The sequence below is a fragment of the Cyrtonyx montezumae genome, unplaced genomic scaffold (assembly GCF_038088225.1).
Source record: "Cyrtonyx montezumae isolate F1298 unplaced genomic scaffold, pur_monq_1.0 scaffold_14, whole genome shotgun sequence".
Lineage (NCBI taxonomy): Eukaryota > Metazoa > Chordata > Aves > Galliformes > Odontophoridae > Cyrtonyx > Cyrtonyx montezumae.
Window position 1 is genome coordinate 5,234,258 of NW_027071870.1, and position 6,000 is coordinate 5,240,257.

Here is a 6,000-nt window from a genome sequence, read left to right on the forward strand (position 1 = left end):
CCCTGGCCCAGCAGGATTTCATGGCACTAGGATGTGCACAAGCTTCCATTGCACCTTACACTCGAGGAGCACACGTAGAGCTCTTGAACCTTCATACGGATGTGAACCCATCGTGCTCTGCCAAGCCACTGTGACCTGGTGACACCACGGCAGCAGCGTGCCAAGCACACTCTCAGTTCCTTGCTCCAGCTCTGGAATCCTGGTTCTTAAAGCAAGATCCTACCAACCTACCGGGAGCATCTTCCTAATACTCAGATTTATCCTCGTGCCATTTCTGAGTCTCATTTACTCCTGCAGGCTTTCTCTCCGAGGTCTGATCCTGCCACAGAGTCACAGTCTGGGCAAGCACGGAGTGAGCACTTGTGCTGAGCTGTCCACAGAGACGGTGTGCTGGCTGGGAACAGCGCCTGGTGAGCTCTACACCACTGCTTCAGGTACCTGGTCATCCTTGGGCCTCAAGGTAAAAATATGTTTTCCAAGGAAACGAAAAGTGGAAAACCAAAAGGATGAAAAGCTATGCACTGAAGGGCTCAGTATTCTGGGAAAAAAAAGAAACCTCTTATAATGGGACATTTGTTGCTCTGAAGTGACTTGTCAGAGCATCGACTCACGGCAGTTAGTGCCTGAGTACCACTTCTGTTAGAATATTACCTCTTCTCCACCCGAGAGCCTAAAAATGAAGATGGACGTCCATTCCTAACAACCTATTACACCAAGGCTAGCTGTCACCAGTCCTAATGCACTGACCAGTGCTGCACTTCTTTGTCCTTTTCCTTTACCTCCCCTTCTCTTTGGGGCTGCTGTGTGAGCTGCATCCCCTGTAGCTTCTGCCATGTGAAGCAGCCTGCCCACAGCTCCTTCCCTCACTGACTAATTAGCTGATGTTCATACAGAGCCTTAACGATGTAGAGCATAACATGCATGTTAATTTTCCTCATGTGTATGAAAGAGCAGGTGCCGTTATCTCACCACTGGGATAGGGAAAAATGGGAGAAAACCAAACAGCTTGTCAAGGAAAGGCGTCCTGCAGACACTGGGCACAACATGGCTCCTTCAGCCTGTGGTGCTCAGACCAAAGGGTGAGCCCGGGAAAAACAGCCTGTGGGGAGGGGCAACCAACCAGGGACCACTCCAACACCACGACAGCTTCCATCCGTCCCACTCACTCCTCTCTGCGTTTGCTTTGCTTTTGCTTATATTTTAACTCTCATTTAAAAAAAAAAATCCTTTAGAGAAGCACTTCGAATTCCACTCAACTCAAAAATGAAGACGTTTGCTGTACTGCATCGTCAGAAATATGGGTTGAACTATGTACACAAGTGATGATATTTCAGACAGGCACCAGTGGCTGAATTCAACTGTGGTGTGGTCGAAGAGTGACAGGCACTCACCACAATAGGTAACTGCACTCAGTGCTACAGGATAAAGTTAAGCTATAAATGGGAGGAAATAGCCATATCAGTATAACTATGGCAAAGGCAACATGACAAGCAGTGCTGCTGCTGTCCTAAGCGAGTCACCGTACTATTCCAGTTCTGTTCACCCATCTCAGTGGTAGTTCATACTGTGGGTCATGGAGAGGCTCCAGCTCTGCTTTCTGGTGGAATATCGTGCAGGCAGCACTAGCTGAGCTCTCCCAGAGGTTTGTTTCCATCAGCGAAGAAGAAGGTTTGTATTAATGGCGATGCAAGTTGCCCACTGTCTTCTTTTTTAAAATTAAGAATTCTGTACTCATTGAAGGAAATTCAGCTTCTATGTACTCTGACCCTCAAATCAAACAGGAAAACGATTCAAAGCATCATTCAAAGAACTGTTTTGGCTGTGCAAGGGTTACAACCACTTCTCAAAGCCAAATGAGGGGACAATTCAGGGGGGACTGTCACTGAAGTGACAGGCCTCAACAAGGAGAATTTGCAAATAAATTCAGTATCTCTTCTCTGTTTTAGCTTTTAATCTGAAAAGATCAGTCAGACATGACCGGTTACTTGGGAGGGGAGGAGAAATTAAAATGGAAAGATCTGTACCCAGGTCGTGTTTTGACGGGTGAATTACTGCAGACCGTGTGTGTAAAAATAAGCCTTCAACACAGCAAGAACTAAGGATTGCACATTCATCTGACCAATTTTATGGCTATAAAATAATCTCAGATGATATTTGGTAATTGTTAACCTAAATAACAGTAACTAAGCATAAAAGATATCCATGATTGCAAGTGCCCTTGTTTATTCCAGAGATTAGCCATCAGATGCAAACATAAAGGCTGCTCTCGCAGGTCTCTCATCTCCTCTCCTTGTACACCTGTGCCCGCCTCTGCCTTTGTCTTCTGTCCCTTTCCTCCCCTCCCTGTCTCCTAAGGTGCCAAACACAAAGCTGTTGCAATGCACGTGGGGCGTACTGTGAACCCTAACATACTTTTTGGTGGCATTACTGGTACAGCTTTTCCAGCACTTGAGCAGCTGGTGGTTCTTGTGTTGGTGACAGTTTGCAACTACAGGATCTGTACTCGATACCCAAGGTCAGTGTTGTGTTGTCTGAGTAGAGTGGTGCCTGCTGGGCCCCTTCTCTGATCTGCCTTCCTGCAAAGTGCTGGCCCCTGCTCTCCTTCCCTATGGAGCTGTCACTTGGATGACACTTCTGAAGAGGATGGTTACTAAGAGCAGTGGCACGGTGTAACTGTCACTGAGCAGTAGCTTGCACCAGCTGGTAAATGCCCCTCTATAAACAGCCTCAATTAGCCAGTTAGGGCACTGAATTTCTGGAAATGGCTTAAAACAGTGAATTATTTTACATAGCGTTCTTCACAGGAGCTTGGGCATCCATTGCCCCAGAGACCATGACAGTGCCTGCTTGTGGCATGCTCCAGTTCTCACCTGGTTTGGGTCAACTGGACCTTTCTTCCTCCCCACTACTGCTCTTCACTCTTTTGGTGCAGAGGTCTTGGCTTCTGCAACAACTTTGGTAAGCTCATTGGTGGTTGAGATGTTTTTCATGTAGTCTTTCTGCTTGACCCCCACCTTTAGCTCCCTCTTGATCAAAATCCACTGCAGATAATCTGTCATAAGCAGGCAGACAGAAGAACTCACTAGGTTCATTAATAACCCCCAAATATACAGGTATTCATAAGTGCTGTTCAATCAAAGAGTATTGCTAATGGCGAAGGATACGGTGTCGGAATTCTTATGAAGATGTAAATAGCAAAGACAAAGAGATGGAAGATAAATGCCTCTAACAGGGGAGTGAGATTAAACAACCACTTTGTGCCTGCTTAAAAACATACCAGTAAGCAAAGGCATAAATCACGTTGCACTTCTATTACGCATTATGTCAGTTGTTAGAGTCGATCAGAAGGAGATCTCCGGGTTATTTGCCCACAAGTATGATTTTGGTTACCTTTCAAACAGTTACTAGGCTGCTGAAAAGAGAGGCCAGGGGAAAAAATGCAAGAGCAGAGACCAGCTTTTCTGAACTGTCACCCACAATTTACCCTATGTCCTCCAGATCCAAAAGACTCTTTCCATTGTTATACCCACCCAGCAATCTTCTGGTGTGTCATACCACGGTCCATTATTCATCAGTAGGTTGATGGATGGGCAATAAGAATGGATAGCTGGGAGTGGAAAACTCAGAATTAAAATCCCAAGATTGGCAAGTTGCCCAAGAGATTTGTTTTTTCTTCTATCATCTCCTCAACTGATCTTCTTATTGTGCCCAATTATCGATTTCTGGAGTAGTTAATGGCATAATTTAGTTTGCAAATTGCAATTATTTCCAATAATTCATTTTTCTTTCTGTAGGTTTCATTTGTTAAAGCAAAAGGCTCTTTGATCCCAAGCGGTCTTCTTTACAACAAAATGGCACACAGTGGAATTTGGCATGATCCTGCAGGATGCTGAGCCCTCAGTTATTATGGCAGGCAACCGCTCTTGGGACTTTGTAAAATTTGCCCTTCCATTGTTAATAAAACTGTGTTGCTGTATAGGTCTGATCCATCTCAAACCAGGATAGCTCCACTGAGGTAGATACAGCTGAGGAGTAGGCACATGTACATGGGATCAGAACTGAGTTTATATTGCATTTGGAGAGTAGCAAAGCACAAAGGGATCCCAAGAATACACTCTTCCCCCAAAGGGATGGGTTATGCCTCCACAATAGGAGGGGACCAGGATGTTTTCTTGCAGCATTGTAGAGATATGAGCCAGGCCAGGAAACCATTGTGTATGTTTCTCAGCTTTGTATGCTGCTGATATCATTATTATTAGGCTATCCCTATATGGATTTAACTGTAGTTCTGATAATTGTCAACTTGTATTTGTGTATTTAGCAACAGCAACTGAAGAAGGAATGCAGATTGGAGAGAAAAACCAAAGTCTTCATCACCTTCTGAGATATGTATGTGTTCTCATGCTGTGCATACATTTTTAGCAAGGCTGTTGGTATTATTTCTATACAGGAAAAAAAATCTAGGATGCACAGTATACTGCACAAATCCAAAAGTCTCAAGGTGAGCAGAGGAATGTGACTGTCTGAAGAGCACATCTACCATCTGGGGACTGAGGATTTCTCTCTCCAGGGGGATAAAATCCCAGCCAGAATTTTCCTTGCATATAGTGAGACATTATATATTTGTTTACAACCCCCTGGCCCATGCATGTACACATGTATGCACACAGATAAAACCGTGCATGTTTTTGCTGGGATCAGAGCAGAACGCTGAGCCTTGTGGTTACTACAATTCAGCAACCTGCCATTTTGTATTTTATTGCTGAAATATAACCAAGAAGAGCAGGATGATATACTCAATATTCTGTGAAAATATCCTCAACCACTGGAGTACACATGGAGTTACTCCACTGAGCTAATTGACAGAGTGCCAAATTGTGTTTGCACTTAACACATGGGTGACTCCATTGGCCTAAAAGGAGCACTCACTTGGATTGCTATGCAGCTCATTGAGCACGTGTTAGAATTTCCCCGGTATCTGGGAGAATGAAATTTAACCTGAGATCTTCTGTTTAATTAACTTTACATCACTAATGTCAGTCTTTAAACATCTAAAAGAGGCAAGAATCATTTATCAAGCTTTATGTCTGAGAGAGAGGATGAAATGCAAAGAATGTGCATGGAGTATCCTAGCAAATGCCACCTCTCACTGGGGGCTGTGGGGAATCAGAGAAAGGACACAAGGAGAGGACAGTACCTTTGAGCAGAGTGAGCAGGGGAGCTGCTGTGGGCAAGGAAATATCACTTCCAGAGAGCAGCATCTCCAGAAGTTACATTAGGATAATGCATTGCATGTATTCAGGCACTGTTTGGAAAATAAATTTCGAGGATGGAAGAGCACAAAGCAGAGAGCCCACATGCAGGAGGAGTCCTTGCACTTCAGTGAACGAAGCAGCAACCTCAAGATGGCCCCAGCCAAATTCTTCCTCTAGACATCTTGTCTGGTAGCTGCTCCTCCAACATTTGTCTCTCACCAGGTAGGAATGCTAACTGCTGTCTACACAAACTAATTTGCTGCTAAATTTGTCACTCAGACTCCTCCATTCAGGAAGGATGGCAAGCAGAAAGCAACATGCTGTCATGCTGCCAGGAGTGGATGCTGTGAGATCCAGCCATCGAGCAGCACGGGCCTGCAGACCTCAAGTCAGAGTTCCTTCTCACATTTAATCATCTCTTTATGGATTATACCACAGATCTTTTCTTGGTCGTTAGGCTTCTATTCTGCGTTTAACATATATCTGTTAATAGCTTTCTGTTCTTAATTACATCACTACTCTTGCTTCTCACTCCATTACATTACATTCTGCATTGTGAAGTGCTAGGTAACTAGCCTGGAGCCAGTAAGTGAGTATCTCAGCACCTCTGTCACATCTGTGCTTCCCTCCCTCTTGCTATGCTCAGTGAATAGTTCAAAACTCCAGTTTAAAAAAAAAAAAAAGAAACAATATTTTCCAACAAGCAGAGATTTTACCTGGCTCACCAAAACTCCACAACTCTGGA